This window comes from Tiliqua scincoides, chromosome 3 (genome assembly GCF_035046505.1).
Source record: "Tiliqua scincoides isolate rTilSci1 chromosome 3, rTilSci1.hap2, whole genome shotgun sequence".
NCBI classification, from domain to species: domain Eukaryota; kingdom Metazoa; phylum Chordata; class Lepidosauria; order Squamata; family Scincidae; genus Tiliqua; species Tiliqua scincoides.
Window position 1 is genome coordinate 230,158,963 of NC_089823.1, and position 17,194 is coordinate 230,176,156.

At 45.8% G+C, this 17,194-nt stretch overlaps 1 protein-coding gene across 2 annotated transcripts in view; it reads left to right on the forward strand.

Moving 5' to 3' along the window:
- The first annotated feature begins 12,191 nt into the window (after window positions 1–12,191).
- The window catches only part of PIK3CA (phosphatidylinositol-4,5-bisphosphate 3-kinase catalytic subunit alpha), a 55,900-nt gene continuing 50,897 nt past the window's right edge, over window positions 12,192–17,194 (forward strand). For both annotated transcript variants that reach the window (XM_066618890.1, XM_066618892.1), the window contains exon 1: window positions 12,192–12,604. The gene's annotated coding sequence lies outside the window, so the exon portion shown is untranslated. The remainder of the gene's footprint in view (window positions 12,605–17,194) is intronic.

Sequence of the window (17,194 nt, forward strand, 5' to 3'; positions counted from 1 at the left end):
AGGAGGGGGTGCTGCTTGCAAACCAGGGGGGGAGATCAGCACCACCGGACACAGATGCAAACAGCTGCAGGAAGTGACTGCAGAGCCCGGCAGGGAGGAGGCGGGGGAAAACTGCCCTGTCACGTCTCTCCCAGGGCGCATGAGCCCTCCTTTCCCGGGAGAGAAGGGCTCAGCCGACGCTCTGCTCCGGCTTGCAAGCCCGGCGTGGCGAGTACACTCTTCCCTGTGCCTCGCAGCTCCGTCTCAGCTGCTCTCCCCTTGGAGCGACTCATTGCACAGGGATGGCCGCGTTAGATCCAAGCCTAGGCATGTCTACTCAGGAATAAGTCCCATTACAGTCAATGGGGCTTACTCCCAAGTAAATGTGGATAGGATTGTAGCCCTAGTCCAGCAGTTCCCAAACTGTGGATCCGGGACGCACCGGTAGGTCGTGATCCAATTTTTGGTGTGACACCCAATTTTTGGCTCATGACAGGGGAGCCCCTCAGAGGTCCCTTTTTTTAGAGCTGAAGTTGCAGGATATAAATCAATGTATGAATCAAAAAACTGGCACTTTTGCAGCTCATGATGGCTCTAGACCAGGGGTGTCAAACATAAGGCCCGGGGGGCTGGATGTGACCCCTGGAAGCTTTTTATCCGGCCCACAGGGTCTCAGCTGCTTAGTAGTGCTAAGGTGTCACTGCTGAAAAGCAGTCTACATGAAAATTGGGGACCCCCATATCTTGAAATATGATCAAGATTTGGTATTTTCTGTCATTTGTTAATGAGTTTTTTTGTGAGAACAAAGTATTGATTTCTGGCCATCAGCTGCTTAATGATGTCACTTTCTGCTTAATGACATCACTTCCTGCCCTCAGCAGGTGCCCTGAATGCTAACTTCGGCCCTCTATATAAAATGAGTTTGACACCCCTGCTCTAGACCATATTAGGCCCCACACATGTTAGCCTTTGAGGTGCCACATGACTCTGTGTATCATTTAAATTGAGGTGGCTCAAGCTATTCTGCTGCTGCACTGTGAAGATTACTCATAATTTCCATCCCAGATCCCAGTTGCTCAAATTAAAGGGGGAACAATGGGGTTCCAGCCCCACTATTTGTGGTGGGTCCCATTGCTACTGTTTTTAAAAGACAGCAGGGAGATTGAGGTTGGAGGGCAAGAAGTGAGGATGAAAACTTGATACCTTCCCCCCCCCCCATAATTTAGGTGCTGCTTCTATTCAACCCATTTTTGCCCCCCACAGATGTGCACATTTGGTCTCTGTTACATATATGCAACATTGGGCAGAAATGGCTTAAAGGTGTAACTCTCTCTGGCACAATTGAGTCTGCCCTCCCCAGAAGAATTGGTTCTTTAAACCTGAACAGGAAGCACCAGGAGACAGCATTTGCTAACTGCAACAAGCTTTGTTAAATACAAATCTAAGCACGGAAATGCATTAACTATAAAAGGCATCAAGCTATTCAGTGATTACAGATAAAATCCATTTTATGGATTCACAGCTAAAGTAAGAAAAGTCCATAATCCTCCTCATTCACACTCACAGTCACCCCCTTTGTTACCACTCATAATAATTACAGATACAGTGTTGAGATGATCATGCAACTTAAACCATTTCTGCCCAATATTGCATATAAGCAACAGGGATCAAATGTGTACACCTGTGGGCTGGGTCCTTCCTCCAACTTTTCCACCTTCTGCTACCCACACAAACTCTCCCTCCTCCAGGTGCTGCTTTTATCCCTGAGGGCCTTGTTGCCTCACTTCCTTATATAACTATCTAATTAGTAACATTCTAAAACGATGGGAAAGATGCAGAACAGGTACTCTTTTCACTACATGCAACATAATGAAGGTATCAAAGCATTGTAAGCTGTGACATAGTATCAATAGTCTGAAGCTGTCTTTTAGAAAATGGCAGCATTTTAGTTCTGGCACTGAGCACCACTTCTCCCACATCTCATTCTACAGCATGAGAGATGGTGCATATTTTCTGTGAGAAGCAGGGATTACCACTGTGATACGTCAGGGATTTTGACAATGACAAAATCATTCTAAAAACATTCTCAGGACTTGAACAAGGCCCCATGGACAACTATACAAACCACAAATAACATGCTGCCCAATTTTACTTCACAAGACTTTGCAGGATCACCAAGCCTAAGAACATAAGAACAGCCCCACTGGATCAGGCCATAGGCCCATCTAGTCCAGCTTCCTTTATCTCACAGTTGCCTACCAAATGCCCCAGGGAGTACACAAGACAACAAGAGACCTGCATCCCAGTGCCCTCCCTTGCATCAAGCATTCTGACATAGCCCATTTCTGAAATCAGGAGGTTGCACATACACATCATGGCTTGTAACCTGTGATGGAAGCCTACACAGAATATAACTGAGATCAATATGGTATTGTGTGCTAAAAATAGCTACTAATATAATATGTGGAGTTTCCCTACAATAGTCATTACCAAAAAATATTTATTATGGGAGCATCATAAAAGTGAGCTATGAGATCTCTCATTCCAGTTTCACCAAAGCCACACACACACACACAGCCTTAGAAGACAAATTGCTTATATTCCCATCAACTCCACCCATCCTCTGCAATATGGCAATAAGAATCTTTCACAGACCTGTTCTAAGGATTACTGAGAAAATGCACATGAAGCCATTCCAACTCTTGAAATATTCTGTGTACTTATACAGATCTTATTTCATTACTCAAGTACAGTGTAGCCATTGTAACAAGAGTCCTACAGTACATCACTTGTATTGGCAACCTTCAGTCTCGAAAGACTATGGTATCGCGCTCTGAAAGGTGGTTCTGGCACAGCGTCTAGTGTGGCTGAAAAGGCCAATCCGGGAGTGACAATCCCTTCCACACCGGGAGCAAGTGCAGTCTGTCCCTGGTCTGTCTCCCTGGCTATGGGCCTTCCTTCTTTGCCTCTTAGCCTCAGACTGTTGGCCAAGTATCTCTTCAAACTGGGAAAGGCCATGTTGCACAGCCTGCCTCCAAGCGGGCCGCTCAGAGGCCAGGGTTTCCCACTTGTTGAGATCCATCCCTAAGGCCTTCAGATCCCTCTTGCAGATGTCCTTGTATCGCAGCTGTGGTCTACCTGTAGGGCGCTTTCCTTGCACGAGTTCTCCATAGAGGAGATCCTTTGGGATCCGGCCATCATCCATTCTCACGACATGACCAAGCCAACGCAGGCGTCTCTGTTTCAGCAGTGAATACATGCTAGGGATTCCAGCATGTTCCAGGACTGTGTTGTTTGGAACTTTGTCCTGCCAGGTGATGCCGAGGATGCATCGGAGGCAGCGCATGTGGAATGCGTTCAGTTTCCTCTCCTGTTGTGAGCGAAGAGTCCATGACTCACTGCAGTACAGAAGTGTACTCAGGACGCAAGCTCTGTAGACCTGGATCTTGGTATGTTCCGTCAGCTTCTTGTTGGACCAGACTCTCTTTGTGAGTCTGGAAAACGTGGTAGCTGCTTTACCGATGCGCTTGTTTAGCTCGGTATCGAGAGAATGAGTGTCGGAGATCGTTGAGCCAAGGTACACAAAGTCATGGACAACCTCCAGTTCATGCTCAGAGATTGTAATGCAGGGAGGTGAGTCCACATCCTGAACCATGACCTGTGTTTTCTTCAGGCTGATTGTCAGTCCAAAATCTTGGCAGGCCTTGCTAAAACGATCCATGAGCTGCTGGAGATCTTTGGCAGAGTGGGTAGTGACAGCTGCATCGTCGGCAAAGAGGAAGTCACGCAGACATTTCAGCTGGACTTTGGATTTTGCTCTCAGTCTGGAGAGGTTGAAGAGCTTTCCGTCTGATCTGGTCCGGAGATAGATGCCTTCTGTTGCAGTTCCAAAGGCCTGCTTCAGCAGGACAGCGAAGAAAATCCCAGACAAGGTTGGTGCAAGAACACAGCCCTGCTTCACTCCGCTTCGGATGTCAAAAGGGTCTGATGTGGAGCCATCGAAGACAACAGTGCCCTTCATGTCCTTGTGGAAAGATCTGATGATGCTGAGGAGCCTGGGTGGACATCCAATCTTGGGGAGAATCTTGAAGAGGCCGTCTCTGCTGACCAGGTCGAAAGCCTTTGTGAGATCTATGAAGGCTATAAAGAGTGGCTGTCGTTGTTCCCTGCATTTCTCCTGCAGTTGTCTAAGGGAGAATACCATATCAGTGGTGGACCTGTTGGCTCGGAATCCACACTGCGATTCTGGATAGACGCTCTCTGCAAGTACCTGGAGCCTCTTTAGTACAACTCGGGCAAACAGCTTTCCTACAACGCTAAGGAGAGAGATGCCGCGGTAGTTGTTGCAGTCACCCCTGTCACCTTTGTTCTTGTACAGCGTGATGATGTTTGCATCCCTCATGTCTTGAGGTACTCCACCTTCTCTCCAGCAGAGACAGAGGATTTCATGCAGCTCAGTGACGATGATCTCTTTGCAGCATTTTAGGACTTCAGCAGGGATGCTGTCTTTTCCAGGTGCCTTGCCAAAGGCAAGGGAGTCCAGGGCCACGTGAAGTTCTTCTAGGGTTGGTTCACTGTCAAGCTCTTCCAGCACAGGCAGGCACTCAATGTTGTTCAGTGCTTCTTCAGTGACTACATTTTCTCTGGAATATAGCTCAGAGTAGTGCTGCACCCAGCGTTCCATCTGCTGCGCCCGATCCTGGATGACCTCGCCTGTGGCAGACTTCAGAGGGGCAATTTTCTTCTGTGTTGGACCTAGGGCCTGCTTGATACCATCATACATCCCCTTGATGTTGCCCGTGTCAGCTGCTATCTGTATCTCGGAACAGAGCTGGAGCCAGTAGTCGTTAGCACATCTCCTGGCAGTCTGTTGGACTTTGCTGCGAGCAGTTCGGAGGACCTGCAGGTTGCGCTCACTGGGACAGGCCTTGTATGCTGCTTGAGCTCTCCTCTTTTCCTCAATGACTGGTGTCAACTCCTCAGAGTGGGCTTCAAACCAGTCTGCCGCCTTGTTGGTCTTCTTGCCGAATATGGACAAGGCAGTGTTGTAAACGGTATTCTTGAAATGTTCCCATCTGTTGGATGCGTTTGCGTCGGCCGGGCCTGGAAGAGATTCCTCAAGCGCTTGTGCAAATTCCTCCACTTTTCTCTGATCCCGGGTCTTGCTGGTATCAATGCGAGGTCTTCCTTCCTTTTTCGTGTGATACAGTCGCTTTGTTTGCAGTTTCACTCTGCTGCACACCAGGGAGTGGTCAGTGTCGCAGGCAGCACCATGATAACTGCGTGTGATCTTGATGCTGGGAAGGCTGGAGCGTCTGGTGAGGATCAGGTCGAGCTGGTGCCAGTGCTTTGATCTTGGATGTCTCCAAGAGACTCTATGTTGGGGCTTTGTGTTGAAGAACGTGTTGCTGACACAGAGACTGTGATGACAGCAAAACTCTAGCAGGCGTTGGCCATTTTCGTTCATCCTCCCAGTGCCAAACTGACCTAAGCAAGTGGGCCATGAACTGTTATCAGCACCAACTCTAGCATTGAAATCGCCGAGGATGAACAATGGCTCTTTTACAGGGATTTTCTTGACAGTGGTGGCCAGGTCATCATAGAATTTGTCTTTGGCTTCTGCTGGAGATGACAGAGTCGGTGCATAAGCACTGATGAGAGTGATAGGTCCTGCTGATGACTGGAGCTGCAGGGACAAAATTCTTTCACTTCCCACAGTAGGTGGGATGATGGATTTCAGCAGGGTATTTCTGACCGCAAAGCCAACGCCATGTTCCCTAGTTTCGTTTGGTGGTGTTCCCTGCCAGAAAAATGAGAAATTTCTCTCCTTGACAGATCCGGAATCTGGCAGCCTAGTCTCTTGAAGGGCGACGATGTCCATCTGCAGTCTGCTCAGCTCCATGTCGATGACAGCTGTTTTGCGTGCGTCGTCTATTTCTTGCAGGTCATCAGAGAAGCCAGGTGTCATCGTCCTAACGTTCCAGGTGCCCAGCTTTAGGGCAGTAGTTTTCTGTTTTCTGTTGCATGGTGCAGAGTTGTCGATCCGCTTGTCGGTTTTCACCCTAAACCCCACGCACCCCATGAGGTTAACGGACCGTGGCGAGGCAACACCTTACTGGCTGGGGACTGCCCAGCTTAAGGCGGGCAGTAGCTGCCCAATGAGATGCAATGATCTCTCCCACCGTCGGAAGCAGCCCCTGGCGTCATGCTCTACGCCAATCGAGCAAAGACTTATAACCGGTAAACTGCTGCTTCCCGTGTTGTGCCGACGCCGTATGGCGAAGTTGGAGTGTCCTCTCCAGTGCGCGAAGCCTGGGTAAAGAAGGTATGGAGGATAGGCTGTTACCCATGCAGCAAATCCCCCCTCTCCACGTCGCTGGAATGGTCCAATGGAAAGGCAGAAGCCAATACGGTTGGTTCCAGCGGCGTCGCAGGAGTTGCCAGAACGTGACTGTGTTCAGCCATGAACTGCCTAAGGGACTCCGGCTCCTGATTTTGCCTCGAGGTTGACTCCTGAAGCCTTTTCCAGAACTGGATGTAGCCACAAGGCAGTGGAGGTTTGAGGTCAGAGTTTCCTTCTCTTAGATGAGCTGCCTTCCTAGGCTGACGAGTCCCATCTACCCGGTGGCTGTTTAGTCGCCTCTTACGACAAGTACAGCCAAACTGAGGGCCTATTCTTAGCCCCAGCCCCCAGGGGAACATCACTAGATGTTCACTAGTACATCACTAGTACATCACTAGATGGCAGCAAACAACTATAACTTCAAGAAGAACCTTCCAAGGCATTAAAACTACCTCATGTACCATAATTTATTCCAGCTAAATAAGAAATCGATGCATTGCTGATAATGTGTTTTCAAGGAGTTATTAGGAGTCAGAAGATGTTGCTAATGTCTGCTTAAAGAGAGGTCTTGGCTGCAATCCTATATATACTTACCCAGGAGTCAGCCCCAATAACTCAATAGGGCTTGTTTCTGAATAGATACCCAAAGGATCACACTGTTTGACTATCTTCTGATTTCCTACAAATTAAGCAGTGAATCAACATTGTCATCTGTGTCAACTGGTACCTAATGGTACTCTGGTATCTACAACAAGATGCCCCCAGAATGAATGTCACAACCTTCATGTATTCTATAATAGCATATACAGCAGTGTTTCTCAAATTGTAGGGCAGGATCCACTAGGTGGGTCGCAAGTCAATTTCAGGTGGGTCCCCATTATTTTCAGTATTCAACTTTTAATATATTAGACTTGATGCTACCATGGTATGTGACTGCATTTGGGGAAATGTTACAGATCTGGACTTTTAACAAGCTACTATGTATACTCTTTTAACAATGATAGTAAATGGGACTTACTTCTGAGTAAGAGTGGGTAGGATTGCAACCTAGGATTGTTAAAAATTTTCCTGCTTGATGATATCACTTCCAGTCATGACATCAATTCTGGTGGGTCCTGACAGTTTCTCCTTCTAAAAAGTGGGTCCCTGTGTTAAATGTTTGAGAACCACTGATATACAGTATTGAATTTTTATTAATAATATTATTCTGCGCTATTACTCAATAAGGTAATATACTGTCATTTTCCCCTAAAAAGCAGACTTTTAAAAATATTTGACATTCAGGAAATATGTTGGTATTTATAGTGATTGGCTCCCACCTTCTCCACAACACATTTAACAGCCTGATCCTACACAGAGTAAATCAATGGGTTTATATACACCTAATTCTTCATACAACTAAGTTTCCATTTATTTATTTATTTATTTATTTATTTATTTATACTGTACAGCAGCAGCATCTATGGATGTGGCACTACTTTACAAAGAGTGGGAAAAAAGGCTGCAATTATATACATACATAGAAAAAAGTGGGACTTATTTCTAAGTAAGTGTGTACTGATCAGCACAAGTGTCTGCACCCAATATTTTGTCAAAACTCTACATACGTAATTTAAAATAAATTTCTGTTTAGAAAACAATGTCTCAAAAATCTGCTCTCCAAATGTAATTTTCAAAATTTAAAAATTCTGTATGTGTTTGCTACTCAAACTGGTAGATCCAGCATCATTATACCAGATTAACAGGCACACTTTTTAAAAATAACATTAAAGGACCAAAGAAGTTTTTTTTAAGCATTAAATAATGCTTTAAATAATATTATACATGATAAATGTGTCAACAGTTATTACCTACATTAGCAAAATGGAACAAAATAAGATGGTATCTTATCATATACTGGACCAGGGTGACCAGATACAATGGAGGGCATACCTTTAACCATTGTATAGAAAATGGAATGTAAGCAGTGCAGCTCACCATGGAAGGGCTTAAAAAGCTACACGTGCCAACAGTCCCTCTTCTATACAATGGTTAAAGCCAAAGGTATAGGCACTCTGTCCTCCATTGTACAAGGACATGTATCTGGTCACCCTGTGCTGGACACCAAAAATACGCCATCATCTCCATGTAAGTGCCCAAAGGCATCTGGCTAGCCAGTTTTGTATGCTCTTTGACTAATGATCAATAAGATTAGCTTCAGGAGCAGGAGCCATAGCTATCTTTACATAGGGCAGTGAAATATCCATTTCTGAAAGTTAAAAAAAACTGATGCCAGTCAGTATAGACAGTACCAAGCAAGAGAGACTAATCATCTGAATATTAGGCAGATTCTGATATTCTTAAAATAGGAAGGATCCAGTCGGATCAGAACAAGGGGTTATCTAACTTAAGATCCTGTTTCCAACAGCAGCCATTCAACTGCCTCCACAAGTAAGGCATGGTTGTTGTGACCAGTATGCAGAAGCATAGTATCTCATAGTATTTCCCCTGGGGCTGGGGATAAGAATAGGCCCTCAGTTTGGCTGTACTTGTCGTAAGAGGCGACTAAACAGCCACCGGGTAGATGGGACTCGTCAGCCTGGGAAGGCAGCTCATCTGAGAGAAGGAAAACTCTGATCCCAAACCTCCACTGCCTTGTGGCTACATCCAGTTATGGAAAAGGCTTCAGGAGTCAACCTCGAGGCAAAATCCAGAGCCGGAGTCCCTGAGGCAGTTCATGGCTGAACACAGTCACATTCTGGCAACTCCTGCAACGCCGGTGGAACCAACCGTATTGGCCTCTGCCTTTCCATTGGACCATTTCAGTGACGTGGAGAGGGGGGATTTGCTGCATGGGTAACAGCCTATCCTCCATACCTACTTTACCCAGGCTTCGCACACTGGAGAGGACACTCTGTTCCAGAACCACCAGAGCATGACACCATAGTCTTCCGAGACTGAAGGATGCCAACATTAGTATCTCTGAACATGGACAATCCATAACTCACACAGGTTTCTTTTATTTTTGGATTATATAACAAGGCCTACCCAAATCATGTCCAAATGGAAAGCATCCTTAAATACATCCCCTTCCAGCAGCTATCTACAGCAGTGGTTCTCAAAATTTTAGCACCAGGACCCACCTTTGAGAATGAGAATCTGTCAGGACCCACCAAAAGTTATGTCACCAGAAGTGACATCATCAAGCAGGAAAATTTTTAACATTTATAGGCTGTAATCATACCTACATTTACCCAGGAGTAAGTCCCATTTACTATCATTGTTGAAAGCATATACAGAGTAGCCTGTTCAAAGTACTAATCTGTAACTTTTCCCCAAATGCAATCACATCCCATGGTAGCATTAAGTCTAATATATTAAAAATAAAATATTGAAATGAATGGGGACCCACCTGAAATTGTCTCACAACCCACCTAGTGGGTCCCAACCCACAGTTTGAGAAACACTGATCTACAGAACAATAATTCATACCTAAATTTCAAGAACAGGAGCTTCCAGTTCTTACTAAGCTCCATAGTAAACAAGCTGTTTACAAATTTAGTCTTTTGTAATTTTCCAAGATTAGGTACACATGAGTAACCATTATATACGCAATCTGAAAACATCTGTCCTCAAATCAGTAATTACAGAGTATTTCCTCCAATTACAGTCTAACCTGGTACTCATTCACTCTCTCTCTCTCTCTCTATAAAATAGCCAATGGTAGAGATGACTCAGTGCACGATAACTTATTTCCGTTTCACAGTTCCATGTTCTCAAAAACTGCCAAGGAGTGTCCTTGAGTACACCAAGGATGTATTTTTTTCTTCCCCTGTCAGTGGCTCTGTGTGCTCTTAAAATTTGCACAATATACAGAAATCCAACAGATACAGCTTTACCTACCATGAAGATGATGATTTCTACAGTGATGAAGAAATCCATATCTGCTGATCTTCTGGCTGTCACACAGTTGGCACAGGGCCTCAGTCAGGTGGCCACCTTATCCTTGATTAACCTTACATAAACTCAAGTTTATAATCCAACCCTCAATGAATTTCCTATGAAGTAAATTCCACTGATATGCACAGAATTTAGCTCTGTGAAGTTATAAACATAGCCTGATCCTAAGCATTTTAACTCAATCTCATGGAACTCAGTGATGTCAGGACTCACTAGGTGGGTTGCAAGTGAATTTCAGGCAGATCCCCATTCATTTCAAAGTGCATTTTGTTTTTAATATATTATTGATGTTACCATGGTCTGTGGGAAATATTGCAGTTCTGTACTTGATCTGAACAAGCTACTTGTATATGCTTTAAAAGTATATGCTTTTAACAACAATAGTCAATGGGGCTTACTCCCAGGTATATGTGAATAGGATTGCAGCTTTTGCGATGTTTTAGGAATTGTTTTTAACTCATTTCTGGCCAGCTCATAGGTGTACCCATTTGATCCCTGTTGCGTATATGTAATGTTGGGTAGAAATGGCTTTTAAACAGATCAGTAACTGCTTGGGAGGGTTGGGGGTGGTGGTTTCCTCTTTATTTGCAAGTAGTTTTTTGTTTTTTTAAAAATAAATAAGTATAAGTATTGTATTGTAAACTTTTAATTTACTTAGGGAGCAATCCTAACCCCTTATGACAGTGCTTTCCAGCACTGACCTAAGGGCAATGCAGCTCTGAGGTAAGGGAACAAACATTCCCTTACTTTGAGGAGGCCTCTGTGAGTGACAACCAACTGCAGGATGCAGCACACGTCCCATTGGCACCGCTATGCCAGTGCTGGAAAGCACTGACATAAGGGGTTAGGATTGCACCCTTATTTATTTATTTATTTATTTATTCATTTATATTCTGCCTTTCTCCCCAAGGGCACCCAAGGCGCATTAATTAAATTTGATTTTATTGTAGGGGGGTATTAAAATTTTTCCTGCTTGATGATGTCACTTCTGGCTGTGACATTACCTCCAGCTTAATGACATCACTTCCACTGGAGAGATTGTTGTTCTAAAAAGTGGGTCCTGATGCTAAAAGGTTTGAGAACCACGTGTATAGGATTGCATTCTCTGTGAGAAATACTGTACAGACGTATATTAAAGATATTGGTGACAGGATAGGTTTCCAACTGTGGGGAGCACCTATTGTCTGGCAGGACCCCCATAAGAGGTGCATGACAGGCTGACATTTAACAGATGCAGCCTTTCATCCCCAGGCAAGTGAATCCATTTCTGGAAAGGACCAGAAATGCCGATAGCCCAATCCTATGCATGTCTACTTAGAAGTAAGTCCCATTGTGTTCAATGAGACTTACTCCCAGGAAAGTATGGATAGGTGAGCAGCCTTACAGCCCAATCCTATGAATGTCTACTGAGAAGTAAGTCCCATTAGAGTCAATGAGGCTTACTCCCAGGAAATTGTGGATAGGCTTGGGCTGTTAGGCTGCAATCCTATCCACACTTACCTGGGAGTAAGCCCCATTGACTATAATGGGCTTACTTCTGAGTAGACACGCATAGGGTTGGGTTCTGAACGCTTCAACACGTCTCCCTGCACAGGGGGGTTCAGCTTCAGCTGCCAGCAAGACAACAAACTTAGGAGCAGCCAACCACGTGATGCTACTGTTGCTGGCATGAGAATCACAGTGCGCATGCGCTGCGTGAAACCACGCCCCTTTCCCCTCCAGTCAAGATGCCGCATGCGCAGTCGGAGCGGCGTCTTTGTAGTTTGGGCTTTTGTTTGCCTTCTGTCCTTCCGTCCACATCCGGGTCACACGGCTTGGCTTCCTGTTTTGTTTTTGCCTGTCCGCTGGGCGCAGAGGGAGGGGGCGCCAACCGTCGCTCGTGGGGGTTCCTGCGCGTGCGCGTGCGAGCTCCTCAGCGGGGCTCCGTCAGCTGAGGGGAAGGGAGTGCGCGCGCGCGCCCCGCCTGTCAAACGCGGAGGGGGCGAGCGGCGGCGGGCGCGCGCCCGACGGACGGGGTGGCGGGGGCGCACTTCCGAGGGACGGGGCGTGCGAGGCTCGAGCCCTCAGGGTCCGGCGGTGAGGCTGAGCAGCCCCATTCCTGCGCCTTCGCTCCGGGCCGCGGGAGGCTGAGGGAGGCGGGTGGCCCGCCTCACTGACTGAGGGGCTCCGGCCGCGGACGGGGAGGGGAGCGGAGGAGCCTCCTCGGGCGTCTGCGCTCCCCCCCCCGCCATCCCCGCTGGGCCTCGCTCGCCGGGCCCCCGGGCCCTCTCCCGTGGGGGGCTCGCTCCCTCTGGAGCGTCTGTGGATCGGTGGCAGCGCAGAGGGACTGGCTCCTGCTCCCAGGTAAGCGTCCTGGCCACACTTTCCTGGGAGGAAGTCCCATTGGGCACAGTGGGACTTACTTCTGAGTAGGCAGGCATAGGGTTGGGCTCTGAAGCTGCAATCCGATCCACACTTTCCTGAGAGTAAGCCCCATTGGACACAGTGGGACTTACTTCTGAGTAGACATGCATAGGATGGGGCTGTCAGACTAGAATCCTATCCACACTTTCTTGGGAGGAAACCCAATTGACTAGAATGGAACTTTCTTCTGAGTAGATATGCATAGGCTTGGGCTCTAAGGCTGCAATCCTATGCCCACTTTCCTAGGAGTAAGCCCCATGGGTCACAGTGGGACTTACTTCTGAGTAGACAGGCATACATTTGTGCTGTCTGGCAGCAGTCCTATACCCACTTTCCTGGTAGTATGCTCCATTGGACACTTCTGAGTAGACATGCATAGGATTGAGCTCTAAGGCTGCAGTTCCCAGTGACTCAGGAGTAAGTCATGTTTACTAGAGTGGGACTTACTTCTGAGAAGAGATACAGACATACCTCAGATTATTTCCTGAGGCTATAGTCCCACACTGAACTGAGAGTAAGCCAGTAGTAGACATGCATAGGACTCGACTGTAGAGTCCCATTAGGGAAAGAGGAGGCATCTGGTGTGCCTCTTCAGGTGCCAGGAGATGGTGCCCCAGTCCTGCTCAGGTTCTTAGCAGTGGTGCTAAAACAGCTTTCGCTAGTGCCAGGCTTCATGGTCACATTTATTGCCCTCTCTAGTAAGGTTATCTGGTAACAGTGAACAGTGCTGGGAGAGCCTTATGGGGTTAGGGTGGGTGAATATGGTCCTCGAAGGGGATGCGGGATTGACTGCAGGGTCCCCAGTCTCTCTCTCTCTCTCTCTCTCTCTCTCTCTGTGGTACCTGAGTTGGTGTTTGGTGGTACTCAGGGGACCCCCTGGACTCCTGCTGTCTGGCATCAAGACCAGGAATACAACACAACAAACAGTAGCAGGAGGCTCCAAAGCATGCTCTTCCGCCCACCTCCAAGCCTCTTACTAGTGTTTGTCACATCACATCTGGCCTCCCCATCCAGAAGTAACTGGCAATGATTTCATCGCTAGTTACTTTCAGTTGTACTTCAAATAGGTTCTTAGCAATAGTGCGAAAACAGCTTTCACTAATGAGCATTATGGGTCAAGGAGTGTGGTGACAGGGTTGGGGATGGTTGAATAGGATCCTGGGAGGTGGTGCCATTGATTGACTTTGGGGTCCCCAGTATTATGCATGTATCACATGGAAGAACCGCAGATGCTTAAAGTGCTTCTATTATCAGCACCTTTATTTGTATGAGGGTCAGAACCAGACTTCACCAGATAAAGTAGCTTTCCATTTAAGACATAAGTATAAAGTTTCCCTTTGTTATAAGCTCTATCAGATAAAATTCTTGTCAGGAATTTTACTTTTGGATGGTCAATCCTGGAGCTTGTGACTCTGGGGCAAGTTTTAAGCTGGCAGGACCTCGGTCTGGTTTATTGGGAGTGTGGCACAAAAACGGTTGAAGACCACTGGTTTACAGGATTGCAACCTCCGACTCTCTTATCACCACCCTGCGCCCACGCTTGCCTTTCCTCTGCACATCCTGAAATAATAGGTATTTACCACCATGGCACAAAAACACATGCACACACCTTTTCATACATCAAGTGCTCTTCTATGGACTTTTCCTGCCAAGTTTTTTATTCCCTTGTTTTAACCTACTGCCTGTCTGCAGCGTGCTCTGTGACAGAGGGGACCTTCTCTGATCCTCTTGTGCTCCTGTTTCATTCCTGCACCTGAAACTATTATCCCTCCTTTATGCCCTCCCTTTATGTATGAGATTCCTTCCTCACTGCCTTTTCTGTCTTTTCAGTCTGTGTATGTATGAAACTATTTTCAGTCTTTTATGTATGAAACTATTATCCCTCCTTTATGCCTCCCTTTATGTATGAGATTCCTTCCTCATTGCCTTTTCTATCTTTGCAGTCTGTGTGGTGATCTTACCTATCAGTGCACACTTTTACAGTATAAAAACTGCAGTAGGAAAGCCCATTTTGCTATTACTGTCTTCTTCCAGAAAGTGTTGTGTTGTGTTCCAGGAAAAAAAAATCCAGCAATCCTTTTGCATCTTTAAAAATGACCGAAGCCTAGTTCCTTCAGATCATGCTCCACTAAAGATCTTTTCCCAGTAAATGTGTTTCAGTTCAATCCTTTGCATGTTTACTTAGAAGTAAATCTCAAGGGGCTTACTTGAAGGTGATTGTGCTGAGCACTGTAGTCTTATAGCCCATTTCCTAGGCACATTTATTCCAAAGTGAGTTCCACTGAGTTCAGTGGTACTGACTCTCTTCAGTAAGCATGTATAGGTTTCAGCTCATGTCTCTTAAGGTGCTACAAAATTCTGTTAAGTGCTACTATTACCTACACACAAGCTTAGGCTTTCTTCACTTTCATTTCTTACTGTCTTTTAGACTGTTGGGCTTATGTCCACATTTTTCCGGCTCTTTTTACAGGATATTATCCTTCCCTGCTACACATTATGGGATTGCTCCTACCTATGGGCTCATTCTCATCTCTCCTCTCCTTCCTTTTCCTTTCTCATATCCTGTTTTTGTGCTGCCTCCCTTTTTCTCCGCATCCCCCTGCCTCTTCTCCTTCTGTGTTTCCACCCAGTGCCTCCTCTACAAGAGCTGCTTGGTATGAATGAATAAGATTGTTGCCTTGCCACTCCCACTGTTTCCTTGGTAATCTGGGTTATGTTTACATGTCTTCCTGCTCAAAGAGGGTGGAAGAAATATTCAGAAATAAGGGTTTTGGTTGTTTATTGGCAATACTGTTTTCAGCCACCACCCTTTCCTTGCCGTTTGGAGTGTGTGTGTTTATTCAAGCAACCTGCATGGTTTTCATCATGTTGGTGTGGTAGAAAGGTACTCCATGCTATCTTTCTAAATGCATTGTTGAGGTAGGATGGTATTCACTGTTCTGATCTAGGAGGAGACTGAAATAATAATTATGTCTTTATAGTTGGGGAAACTGCCTCTTGTAGTTAAATGTTGACATGTTTTATGTAGTGTATTTAAAAAAGTAAATGCCGTCCTCACAATTCTCTGTCCAAAGACCAGTCTTTTTAGTGACAGTATTTATACATAACTCAAAGTCACAACAGCTTCCTGGTGTTAAATTATATCCTTGAGTTCCCATGAGATCTAAAAAATAAATTGCATAATTCCAGATGAGTTATTCTTTGTGGACATTGTTGCAGAGCTCAGAAACCAGTAGCGTGACTGTAAATAGGATAAAGAAATCTCTTTAATGCTGTTTCATAAGCATGGTTTGTATTTTACAAAGCATGCTTTTGTAAGCATATTTGTTTGAAGCAAACCGTTTATAGCTGTCAAGCAGAAAAGTTGTATCTCAACTCTGCCTAGTTAATGCAACCACTTTTCTGGGGAGCAGTGAACGGCTAGTAATTTGTAGGTTAGCATTGTTGACTTGCCAACCTACACATTACTCTAATGCATATTGACTTGTAACTAATGTAAATTGTATATTGTTAAAACAACAAGAAGAGTAAGTCTAGAAGAGTAACTTTATAAATATTCAACATTATAGCATACACACCTGAACACCTGAAATCACTAAAGTGATTTCCATAAATATCAGTTCTTGTTATCCGCTAGGGTTAGGTTCCTGGAAAACCTAGTGAATACTGAATCATTGAGCTTGTAGGAGAAATGGGATTAGATTCCAGGGGACCCTCTTTACCATACACTCCATGAACTTTATGAACCTGAATCTTGAAGTCTATGGGGCTGTGTGATAGCAAGGTCTCATCAACATCTGTTGCTTCCTCCTCCATGTTGGCTATTCCTCAGTTTGTTGAAGGTTGCTGGCCCAACAAGGCCTCAGAGTTCAGCAATGCGGAGGGGGTTGCTTCACCCATCCTCCTCCTCCACCTGTCTTTTAGCACCTTCCCTGGGCTTGTCCCAGCTCCAGAGCAGCCCTCAGCCTTCCAGAGACCTCTCATCCATCTGTCTCTCCTCATCACCAGGGTTGTGAGGGTTCAGCTGGAGTTCCAGAGATAGTACCCAAGATGGTGAGACAAGTCTCTAAGAGGACACAAATGTGCCCAGTGGTTCTCCACAGGGCAATACCAATGCCTGTTTGATGCAGAAAATTGACCCAGTCCAGACAACTTTTTTTGTTATCCGTGATTACTGCAATCCCCTCCCTGTACACCATGTAGGCATCTTTTCCTCTTCCCCCTGCATGGCACTGGTGTTGTCTTCTGCTCATGAGGATGCAACTGTCCCTTTTCCTCATCATCCTGGAACTTCTCTCACATCACCTCATAGCTGCACCAAACCCGACCCCCACCCCAGGTGCACTGGCACAGTATTCACAGGTAACGAGAACAAAAGTCACACATAATGAGAGGTAGGTGGCAGTTCTGCCCCTTGCAGATAAGTGAATTCGCAGATAGTGAATTTGTGTATAAAGAGAACTGTACTGTTCTGTTGTAGACTGTATTGTTGTAGATTCTCATACAGGTCCAGCCTATTTATACATGGAT